The following is a 12,815-nucleotide window of genomic DNA, read 5'->3' as shown; positions in this document are numbered from 1 at the left end:
AATAAAAAGATAGTGGTCACAAAGGGAGGGGGTAATGGGAGGGAGGGCACAGTAGCAAGCAAGGAGGAATAGCTTGGTGAATAATGAGGGAAGGTGGTGCAGAGCTGAGGGAAAGACATGGTGAAAGGAAGGGAGGGGAGGGGGAAAGGACAGCAGGTTAGCAGAAACTAGAAAAGCCAATGTTAATGCCATCCGACTGGAGAGTGCCCAGATGGAAAATTAGGTATTGTTCCTCCAATTTACGTGTAGTCTTGGTGGGAAAGTACATGAGATCATGGACAGACATGAATATGGGAGTGGGATGCAGAACTGAAATGGTGGCCACTGTCCAATTTGTCCAGTAACTGGCATTGTCTTCACAGTGAAGACAGAGCATTCAGCATTCTCATTGGGTGCTGAATGGCATGGAAGACATAGCCTGGAGGACTGTAACACTGCACTCAAATTGTCCATAGACAGTAATCTGAAAGCAACCCATATGGGAGATCTTATCTGGCTAAAAACAATATCAGCATTTTAATGGCCTATTCTGTTGAAGTCCATGTTCTAAGCACTAATAGTTTAGCCATTTTGAAAGGCTGTTAAGTAGGAAAAGAATAGAGTCTAATTCAAGACAAAAGAAGTATACCTGCTGGATGAGATGAGCCAACCATTTCCATGTTTGGACTGCAGCAATTAGTAGCCATGGACTGCAATCTTGACATAACAAAGACCAGCAGATGCAGATACAATAAGCATAAATAGAAACTACAGGCTCTCATTTCACAATGAGCAGATAAAAGGCATAGATATTATTCAGCATGTATACCCATTGCACCTTCAGTACCTGATGCATGATCAATTACACAAAGACTAAAGTTGCCAAAGACTGGCTTTTATTTGCAAGAGAAAGACAGCATTCCTGTGTTGGGATCATACTGACCTGAATTCGAACTGGATGTAGGCTTGTGGCATGACAGCCTTTATGGGGAAGAAAGGTGAGGAGTCATGAGCCAGCCAGTGAGAGCAGGGTCAACCAGGTAAGGTCATGTAATTTACACATAATGAATATGTACAATAGTGGTCTCACTCTACTCAGGCTACCCCAAATCTCAGCTCAAGCAAGCACCTCATCATTCACTCCCAGCTTTGGTTCACTCTGCTCCAATATGGTATATTCTTACATCAATCACACAATCTGTAAAAGTAGCCTGAGCAATTTAATCAGATAAGACCGGAAAATCATTCCCAATAAATTTTATTTGAAAAAAATCCTGATTATTTATTGCCTCCTCATTAGAAAGAAACTACAATGCATCTGTCATTGTATTTTGCTTCCATGTACAATATTCAATACAATAATCCAGATATAACCAATGTTACAGGTACATAGCTGCCATCATTACACACTATATTGTTATTTTGAATATAATTCTCATGAACCCTCCCTATTTCCTGATTCCTAAATCTAATGTATGGCCCCTTAATAAGATGCCTCACCTATTTCATCAACCACGGTTCTCTTTTCCTATCATATTTTCCCTGTTCAAGTTGGACAAACCTATTCTGAATTCAGCGCAGGTGGCCCCAAAACCTCTGTGGTAAATTGAAATATCTGTTTCCAATTTACTCTTGCTAGTTCCTGCCTCAACGTAATTAGCCCTTCCTCAATTAAACATTTTTTTTCATTTTGAATGCTTTTATTTTTGTCAAAGCTATGCTGAAGCTCAGAGAGTTATGGTCACTCTCACCAAAATGTTCCCTCACCGAGAGGTTCACTAGTTGACCGGGTTCATTGCCCAGTACAAGATCCAGTATTGCCTCTCCACTCATTGGCTAGTCCACATACTGTATCAGGAATCCTTCTTGAACACATCTGATAAATTCAGTCTCATCTATATATCTTGCAATCAGGAGGTGTAAGTCAATATTTAGGAAGTTGAGGTCTCCCATAACTACAACTCTGTAATTTCTGCACCATTCCAAAATCTGCCAGCTCATCTGTTCCTCAGTGTCTTGAGGGCTATTTGAAGGCCTTTAGACTACACGCAGTACAGCAATAGCTCCCTTCCTATTTCTGACTTTCACCCACTGAGTCAGTAGACACTCCCTCTGCAGCATCCTCCTTGTCTATAGCCATCATACTATCCTTGACCAGTAATGCTACTTCCCCTTCTAACCTCCCATCCTATTCCTTTTAAAACACCTAAACCCCAGTACCTGCATCAGCCAATCCTGCCCTTCCACCAGCCAAGTCTCTATCATGGCCACATACCGATCCACACTCTAAGTTCATCTCCTTTACTCTTTATACACCTATTATTGAAATAGACATATTTCAAACCCTCTGAATGACTACATTTATGTTTCCTCTGCTGCCTGTCCTTCCTCACAAACTCAGAACACATTGGATCATGGTTTTAACCTTCTTTTCTATTCTTTGCACTCACATTCTGGTTCCCATCCTCCTGCCAAACTAGTTTAAGCTCTCCACAGCCGCTCTAGCAAACCTGTCCACCAAGATATTGATAGTGGGTTCACTAGGGTTTATTCCACCCAATGCAGTAACTCATGGTGTGAGCTCCCATTCCCCAACCCCCCCGGACCTCCTCCCGTACCAGACTTAATTGCTAATACTAATTACCACAATATTGTAGCTAAAACACCAGAAAACTTGACAAAAGCAGCGACTATAAAAACACCAGCAGCAACAAAAACAACAGCGCGAGCTTGTAGCCTGGCCTGATGAAACCATGTGATTCAAAGTCTCATTGTAATTGGGTAATAATGACAGCTCTGACCTTTTCAGAGTGTTTCAGCCTCAATTTTAACCACAGACAAGTCTGTAGTTAATATAATTGGCAACAGGACTCTGGACATTTGGCATAATCAGCAATTCTAACATTTCTCAAGGTAAAGCATGTGTTATGTTCCTACAGTGCCAGAGCTGGCTATATTGCCACAATAGGTATTCAAAATCCAAAATTCTAAACCAATTTCTTGACAATACCTGGTTTTTGTCACTGTAAAGGTAATTAATGTTAATTAATGTAAAGGTCATCCTGCCAAGTGATTACATTATATGATAAACATTTTAATTTTCCCAATTGTTTCCATTTATTTTACCTCCAAATTATATAAGGTACCTTTTCTCAACTGGATAGGAACAGATTGCCTAGTAGAATTTTAATGGCTTAGGTTCACATAATTGAAACACACATGCTTTATCTTGATCCATTTTTTAATTGTTCTCTATTGAAATACATTTTTAAAATCCACCTATGTCAATTAAACTTTTGTACATTTCTCTTTTGCAATGCAACTATTACTAACCTTTTGAGCCATGGGCCACTTTTATCTTCCTGCCCTAATAGCATAAAAATCTGCCACTTCCTAAACAAAGAATAAGCTTGCAGAATTTACTCCAATCAAATTCACTTGGTCCATCTCCAGGAACACTCTCCATCTCCCCGATCTCTCTGTCTCCATCTCAGGAGATAAACTCTCGAAAGACGTCATCTATAAACCTACCAACTCAACTACACTTCTTTCAACCTTGTCCCCGGTAAGGATTCCATTCCCTTTACTTAATTCCTCCCTCTCCATTGCACTCCATCTGGAATGAGGACTTTCATGCTAGATCATCAGAAATGTCCTCCTTCTTCAAAAGAGGCATTCCCTCTAGTACCATCAACTCTGCACTCACCATCAAATCCTCCATTACCCACAAATCTGCCCTACCCTGCTCCAGCTCCACATACAACAAGGACAGGATTCCCCTTGTCCTCACCTACTACTCCACCAGCCTCTGGATCCAACACATCTTTCTCTGCCATTTCTGCCTTCCACTAGGTGATCCCACCACAACACATGTTCCCCTCTCCTCCCCTCTCTGCCTTCCACAGGGACCACTCCTTCCGTGACTGCCTTGTCCACTCCTCCTTCCCCACCAATTGTCTCCTTGGGACTTTCCCCTGTGACTACAGGAGATGCTCCAATTGCACCAACACCTCATTCTTCAGCCCTATTCGGGTCCCCAAACAGACCTTCCAAGTGATGCAACATTTCATCTGTGAATCTGCCGGGGTCATCTACTCCATCCGGTGCTCCCGCTGTGGTCTCCTCTACATCAGAGGGACTGGATGCAGTCTGAGAGATCATTTTGTTGAGCACCTTAACTCTGTCTGCCACAATAGCGTGCATCACCTAGTGGCCACCCATTTCATTTCTTCATTTCACTCCCTTGCCGACATGTCTGTCCATAGTCTTATGCACTGCCAGACTGAGACCACCTGTAAATCGGAGGAACAAAACCTCATCTTCCGACTGGAAACTCTCCAAATAGTTAGCATTAATATCAACTTCCTGGCTTTCGTTGAACCCCCACCCTCCTTCTTCCCCTATCATCGCTCCTTTCCCTGTCTCCTTTCACACAGACATGACAAATTCTCAGGGACACCCTAATCATATCCAATTAACACCTTTTGTTGGTCTGGATTCCTCCCCCATTGTTTGAATTCTGAGACTCTCTGATCTATCCTGCTTCTGTTTTTTTCTGATTTTTCCTTGAAGAAGGGCTCAGGCCTGAAATGTCAGCAATATATTTTTGTCTCCTTTAGATGCTGAGAAGACTGACTGAGTTCCTCCAGCATTTCAGTGTGTTTACTACAATCACAGCATCTGCAGCCTATCATGTTTCTCCCAAAAAGTATTAAAGTCGAAGCCAGAAGGGCAAAGGGATCATTGTCAGGAAAACAACAGAACTGAGAAATACTGTATTAAGGAGGGTAAATGCTGAACAGTTGCCATCAAAACCTGTTTGCTGTCTCCCCATTTTGACTCTTTCCTGTCAAGTAACTAAATATCATTCAGTACACTGTACTCGTGTTTCAGGACTTGAAAACTAGAGATTAAATCCAAGCCATTATTATGAATTTGAGGAAACCAAAAACAGAATAACATTAATGCTATCAGCTTATCTTATATTTTATACCTTCAGGATCAACAATTTTCCATTAGTACTTGTAGGGGGAAAGATTTGTAACAAAAAAAAAGCTACAAACAAAATGCCAACCTAGGAGTAATTGTCACTGCTAATCATTGTTTCATGGGGACAGAACACACCGACGTAGTACAATCTGATTGGTACTATTTTGTGCAGGAAATTAAACTAAAAGCAAGATAAATTAAAAATTGTTCAAAAAGTGTAAATGCTGTGATCAGGCAATATTCCTGGAAGTGGGAAGGTTGTAAATATATCAGATTCATTGCATAAGTTGACACATTTTATTCAGAATTGGCCCTTGAAGTTCAGTTGGTGAAAGATGAGGAAGTTGAAAAGAAACAAATATGTTTTTACTTAACACAGAAATTCTGCAATATTTTCATAATGAAGACCCACCATTAAGCCAATTTTTTACACAGCAAACCAGCATTGCGACAGCAAAAGAGGCAGGACATGTAACTCCTACTGCTTTGACACCTACTGTGATGTATTACATGTCTGTCTGACATATCCTTCAAAACAAAAATGGTAGTAGATCTTGATGTGTTTATGATACTAGCCATGAACATGTATACCACTCTTCGAATGCAAGTTAATTTCGTGCACATCAATCACGACTTCATGATGCATAAATGGATGCAGAATCTGAGCGAGCATCATATTTGTGGGATCAGATATGCATTGGAAGAGAATTTGAAGAGAAGCAGGGAGCTGCTTGAGGCAGAAATGCGCACAGATCTTCAGCGGCATAGACTGAGATGTATCTTTCTTGTGAGTCAATTCGCGCTGCTGTCAGATAGATAAATGTGGAGGAGAGGGAGACCATATGGGCCTGTGTTCTGGTCTAATGTCCTAAACAATTCTTGATGATGATGAGTGGCTGGGTCATTTCCATATGTCTTAGGACACTTCTGACTTTGTGTTGGAACTTGATGAGCAACACCTGAGGCGCAAGACAACAAACTGGCGACAACCTCTGGAAACTTGGCTTAGACTCGCGGTTGTTTTGTGATGGCATGCTACCCCATGTGAATGTCAATCCATAAGTTGTATTTTCGGTGTCAGTGAGGCCACTGTGTGTGTGTTGGTATGCTAAGGGGCATTGAAAAGGACCCTATTTAAAGTTTGTTGACCTGCTGAGTGGTGCATGACTTCAGGAGACAATGGACAGATCTGTAAAATCAGGGTATCCAATGTATGCTGGTACCATTGTTGGCACATATATTCCCATCAGAGATCCTCGGGAGGACTCACTAGCCTACTACAATCAGAAAGAGTGGCAGTCCATTGTTCTTCATGCTGTTGTAGACCACAACTACTGGGAAGGATCATGCCTGAGTTATTTGTCTTTATCAATTAATGTGTTTCATATGCCTATCTAAACACCGACTTTTAGTTGGTCCACCTTCATAGATGTGTTTGTGGGTTGGCCTGGTCGCACCCATGATGCTCAAGATTTAGCCAACTTGCCCATTTACAGAGAAGCCGAGGATCAAGGCGGGTACCTCTTCCCATGTGAAGTAAATTAATATACCCCACTGTACAGTGATGTATGTGTTGTTCAGTTAATTAGTCTAACGTGTTTTTTGGTCACATGTATCCATATACGATACAATGACAGTAAAGTGTTTATATGTTTAAACTCAATGAATGGATGACTGAGTCTGCTTCAAATAAGACTCATGACAAGTCGAAGGGTCAAGTTCAATCCTGTTAAATGTAAAATGACCACTAGAAACCATTGGTTTTGTAAAGCGACTGATTACATTCAGAGACAAATGAGGAGTATAAACACGCTTTTAATAGTTTACAATTAATGGCCAGTAGACTTAATAGTCCTCAGGTGAATTTGAGGTAATGCATGAAAATCAGAGTTTATATTGTGGAAGGTGAGGGTGGAGCCAAGGGAGGAGCCAGCCATCAGAACAAAAGTGAATTCCATTTCACTGAATTCACCCCTTCCTTCAGAATTGAATCTATGGGTGAAAAACAGAGACCAGAAATAAAAAAAACTAATAATTTACAAGTTAAGTCTTTCAGGCGGTCTAGTTATTCTGGTTGAGTGCCACAGTACTTTGGGCTTCCTGAACTTCCTGTGGTACAGGGTTACTGGATCTTGAGGGCTCCGGCTCTGGTCGTAGAGTGGATTGGACCACTTTCTGAGCAGTATCCTCCAGAACCCTGCGTGGGGTACTCAGTCGTTCCTGGCTCCTTGGAGGCATCGGATCCTCAGTTCCAGGATGTGCCAGGTCTCTGATCAAGACAGTGTCCTCTCTGCCATCAGGGTATACCACGAAGGCCTATGCTGGTCCAGTGTACAGCAGGATTACCTTCTCGATTAGGGGGTCTGTCTTGCCCCTTTTCATGTGCTTTCTAAGCAGGACTGGACCCATTAGCCAAACTGGGAGAGTAGTCCTGGATGTGGATTTCCTCTGGAACATAAAACATAAGCTCGTGAGGAGTTGCATTGGTTGCTGTGCAGAGGAGCAATCTTATAGACTGAAGCGCCATGGGTAGGACTTCTTGGCAAAATGAGTCTGGAAGGCCTTTGGACTGGAGAGCCAATTTCACGGCTTTCTATACAATCACGTTCTCTTTATCAACTAGTCCATTTCCCCAGGGATTGTAGCTAGTCATCCTGCTTGAGGCAAAGCCTCTTACGAGTAGCTACTGGTTCTTCGCTCATAAATGATGAGCTACAGTCACTAGGGATATAGCTGGGATACCCAAGCAAGGGGAAAATAGAGTGCAAGGCCTCGATGACTGTTGTGGTGGTCATGTCTGGGCAGGGGATGGCGAACGGAAAATGTGAATACTTGTCGATAACATTGAGAAAGTATACGTTTGCATTGGTGGAATGGAGGATACTCTTCAAATCGACTGAGTTGTTTGAAAGGGTGGGATGCCTTTATCAGGTGTGCTTTGTCGGGTGGTAGAAGTCCAGTTTGCATTCCGCGCAGACCTGGCAGGACCTAGTCATTTCCCCATCTCCTCAATGGCGTAGGGCAGGTTACGTACATTGATGAAATGACCCATGCAAGTGATGCCCGGGTGGCAAAGCTCATTGTGCAGTGACTACAACTGGTCAGTGTATACAGAGGAACAGCTTCTTCTTGAAAGGGCATCTGGAGGTCTATTGAGAGTACTTGGCCTGTATGCTATGTCATAATTATAGGTGGAGAGTTCGATTCTACACCTAGCGATCTTATCATTCTTTATTTTACCTTTTTTTGCATTATTTAACATGAATGCCACTGATTGCTGGTCGGTGAGCTGTGTAAATTTTCTGCCAGGTTATTTTCTCCAGTGTCTAATGGCCTCTACAATGGCTTGAGCCTCTTTCTCCACTGATGGGTTCTGAAGCTCATGGCCTTGTAGGGTATGGGAGAAAAAGGCAACCAGCCTGCCCGCCTTGTTAAGCGTAGCGGCCAGAGCTATGTCAGAGGCATTGTTTTCCACCTGGAAAGGTGCATTCTCATCCACCGCATGCATGGTGGCCTTTGTGATGTCACTCCAAATGTAATTGGAAGCCACCTGGGCTTCATCAGATAATGGGAAGGAGGTGGATTTTAAGAGGGGATGGACTTTATCCACATAGTGAGGGACCCACTGAGAATAGTAAGAGAAAAAGCCCAGGCACCTCCTTAAGGCCTTCTTGGTCTTCGAGATCGGGAGGTCTTACAGGGAGCACATTTGATTGGAGTCAGGACCAATGATGCCATTTTCCACCACATAGACCAGGATCACCAGATGTTTAGAGTGGAAAACACATTTACTGGAGTTAAACGTGAGATTCAGGGCCTTGGCCGTGTGGAAAAATCTCTGGAGGTTGGCGTTGTGGTCTTCCAGAGATGGTGACATTGTTGAGATAAGGGAAGGTGGCCTTCAACCCATTTTCGTCGATAATTTTGTCCATTTGCCTCTGGAAGACTGAGACCCAGTTAGTGGTGCCAAAAGGGACTCTCCAGCACTGATAAAGCCATCTGTCTGCCTCAAATGCTATGAATGGATCAGTAACTGAAGGTTTGCATCTTTCAAAACTATGGTCAAATAGATCTGATTGTTTACCATGTCTGAAATTCAAGGGAGGGGGTATGCATCCAGGAGTGTGAAACAATTAATTGTTTGGCTATAGTCAATCACTAGCCTGGACTTTTTTTCCCCTTTCATGACTATCACCTGGGCTCTCCATGGGCTGTTGCTAGGCTCAATGATGTTTTCTTTGAGCAGCCGTTATGTCTCGGCTCTAAAAAAATCCCGATCTCCCACACTATATTGCCTGCTCTTTGGGGCTATTGGTTGCAATTGGGATTCAGATTCTGAAACAGTGAGGGGAGTTGGGGGAAATCAATATTTAGGGTAGAGAGACTACAAATGGTGTCCAATTTTTGAGACCCTCCATTCCGCACCGTGATTTGAGGATGTGGGCAAGAGCACTCCAAAGTGACACAGGAAGTCCAGCCAGCAACACAGAAGCACCCAAATCCTTCAGTACATATAATCCGAACTTACAAAATTCCCCTCTTTTACAGTTAGATGTACTATAGAATATTCCTGGATTGTCGCAGAGTACAAGTGTGAAGCTAGGCAAATACAATAGTCTGTCGGGTACACTTTTAATTTGTACCACAGAGCAGTTGCAGAGTTTATAAAGCTCTCAGTGGAGCCAATGTCTACCAAGCAATCAGTCAAATGTCCGTTTACCCTCACCTCCATCATCGAGTTATTGAATTGGTGAGGTATTGCCTGATCTAGGATGACCAATGCCAGTGCTCCGGAAAACCCATCGCTCCTCATGCTGATGTCGACTTCCTCCTCTTGGCCTGCAGGCAGACAAGATGGAGTTGACCATGAGGCATGGCAAAATGGCCACCCTCCATCTTGATCCTTAGGAGGACTAGGTGGCGTTGACCTCAAAGCACAGCAGGATAACTGCCATTGCTTTCTGCGATGTTTCACTTCCAGTGGCGGGTGTCGCCACGAGGCACAGCAACATACTGGCTTTAAGCAGCACGGAGATGCCTAAGCCGGCACTTCGAGACTCGGGCATGGGTTGAATGCTGATTCAGGGGTCGCACATGAAATCACGCTCTTTGGGTTCCATTTAGCCCTGCAGACCTTCACCCAGTGCCCTTGCTTACCACATCCTGAGTACACTGCGTCCTTTGTGGGGTATTAGGTGCAGGGGTGTTCTGCCTGTCCATAGAAGTAGCATGTCCGGTCATGTGTGGCTGTAGCAGTCGACATTGGAGGTGTGGGGGCTGCCAGCACCCCAATGACCTGGTCCGCTGAAAAGGCACCGCTTTCACCTATGAGGTCGTCAGCTCCTAGTTGGCCCTGTTTGACTGCTTTTGCCAGCTCCAGGGTGCAGGCCAATTCTTTCTTCTCCAACTCTTGCAGTTGCTGTCTCATGTACCTCGACCTCACTCCTGCCACGAGGGTGTCCTGGATTTGTTCCTCCTCTCTCATCCGGGTCGTGACCGCTTCATAATGGCATTTTCTGGTCAGAGCCCAAAGTTCAAGGACTTAATTGTCCAACAACTCACCTGGATGCTTCCGACCTTGAAAGAGCCAGTGCATCACCAGTACATTGTTCTGAGGCTTCATGAAGCAGGCCTTCAAGCCTTCTATGGCAGACTCGTAAGTAGCACAGTCTCTGATGTCAGCGAACCTCTTTGGGCTGACTCAAAAGAGAAGTGCAGATCTCTGGAGACTATCAGAGTTGAAGACATCTTGTGTGACTGTCAGGTAGGATTGGAAGCACTCCAGACTGTAGGTGAATACCTCTGGGGCCTCTGAGGACAGAGAGTCAACCTGGAGCATGCTTGGCTTCAACAGGGCTTCCATCCTGCTTCTGATTTAAGGAAAGCCAGACATGTATGATCCAATGATCATTGAGGGATCAGAGGTGGAGAGGATAATTGCATTCAGAGACAAGTGAGGAGTACAAACATGCTTTTATTAGCTTACAATCAATGGCTGGTAGGCACAATAGTGAATCTGAGGTAAGGCGGGAAAACCAGGGTTTATATTGGGATAGGTGAGGGTGGAGCCAAGGGAGGAGCCAGCCATCTAAACAACACACAGACAGTGAATTCCAGTTCATTGCAGGTTTAATGATTGTTTGTGTTCTCAGAGGTTGCATAAGGTACGTACTTATACATCCACATCGCTTTGCCACAGAAATCCAAAACTGTTAATGGAGTGGAAATCCATGTGCATCTAATCGGAAACCCAGCTTACCCCATAGGAAGTGACTATTGAAGAGGTTCACTAACCACCATACATTCAATTAACATCAGCGAAGCTTTAACTACCATTTGAGCTTGGCACAGATGGTGATAGAAAATGCTTTCGGACCTCTCAAAGGTCACTGGAAGTGCCTGGCCAAGTGACTTAATAGTTGTACCATTTTTGTATCAGACGTTGTTGTTGCCTGTTGTGTTCTACACATTATATGTGAGATCAACAAGGAACACTTGCCTGAGTGGAACACTGATCTACCCTGAACCCTGAGGAGCTTGATCGGGTTGCTAATCAGGGTGCACAAGCCCACCACCAGCTGATCCATGAGGCAATTAGATCCCTTCTGTAAGCAATTTAAGCTAGTAAATGTATATAGTGTACTTGTCAAAGAATAGTAGTGAAAGGAGATGTGAATGAAAATAAAAACTTTTAATTCAACTGCATTTAACTATTTACATCAGTGCAAATAAAGATTTCATTCAACTGCATATAACTACAATTATGCAAGAAAACCAAACATCCATAACTTTTTGCAAAAGTCACATTGCTCCAACAACTGGAGGAAGAAGGAGGTTGAAATAACTGAAATGCCTGGTCTAAGTGTTGTAAGAAGTCATTCTGCTGTGGTGCCTGTCAGAAATACTGGCAATGGGGATAATGAGTGGTACTGTTGTAAGGGAGCTCGATGGTGTTGAGCAGAGGATGACATTAGAGTAATCATCTCCCTCATGAATGAGACCTGGTTCTGTATTTCCTGTTGGAAATCTTTTAACATTTGTCCATACCCTGTCATCTCCTCTGACCGAGTATGTCTATCAACCTTGCGTGCTGACATCTCTGCTTCCTGTGCCTCTCTCCTCATCTGCTCTTCATGGGCCCTCTGCACCTCCTGCCGAAGACACTCCCTCTCCACATCATCACGATCTGAAGACTGTAACATCTCCCTCATTTCCTGGGTCACCACCTGAGCTATGGCAGTTTTCTGTTTCTTCTTAGGCAGCTGAAAACAATAGAGCACAAGCTACATTAGCAAGGCCACTATTTACAGGCAGACACACTAACACAACACATGACAAAAATTGTTGATCACAAGAAGAAGTAGGTTTTTACCTGGTTACTTGGGAGTCGCAGGGTCTGTATTGCTGGACTTGGTTTCCAAGCCACTGGAGTCCATGGCATCAGGACTGGTGCTGGAGGAGGGGGATGCAGCTGAAACAATTTCAGGGGACGATGGATCCTCCATCTTGTTCCAAAGAGCAACCGGGTGCGCTGAGTGGCTTGTGCCCGAGATGGCATAGGACAGTTCAAAATACAGGCAGTCCAAACACCCCTGTCATTCCTGCCATTGTGGTCATTTACCTGGTGCAGGCATTTCAGTTTGCTAATGACCTTGGACTTGTCCTGAGCAAAGCCAGTCTCTCATTTTTTGAGGGACACTGTCTAATTTTGGTCCATCCCTCACCATGTCCACTATATGATGGTTTATTTTGTTCTTCGCATGGATGGTGAGGAACTCACAGATCTCTGTATCACTCCAGATGGCAGACATCATCATCAATGGATGCTGAAAACTGACTAAATGTTC

At 43.7% G+C, this 12,815-nt stretch overlaps 1 protein-coding gene across 20 annotated transcripts in view; it reads right to left on the bottom strand.

Annotated features, from left to right (window-relative positions):
- The window catches only part of LOC138762132 (kalirin-like), an 873,682-nt gene that overhangs the window by 481,599 nt on the left and 379,268 nt on the right, over positions 1-12,815 (bottom strand). The gene's annotated exons all lie outside the window — the stretch shown is intronic.

Source organism: Narcine bancroftii, chromosome 4 (assembly GCF_036971445.1).
Source record: "Narcine bancroftii isolate sNarBan1 chromosome 4, sNarBan1.hap1, whole genome shotgun sequence".
NCBI classification, from domain to species: domain Eukaryota; kingdom Metazoa; phylum Chordata; class Chondrichthyes; order Torpediniformes; family Narcinidae; genus Narcine; species Narcine bancroftii.
This window is presented reverse-complemented; position numbering and strand designations above follow the sequence as displayed.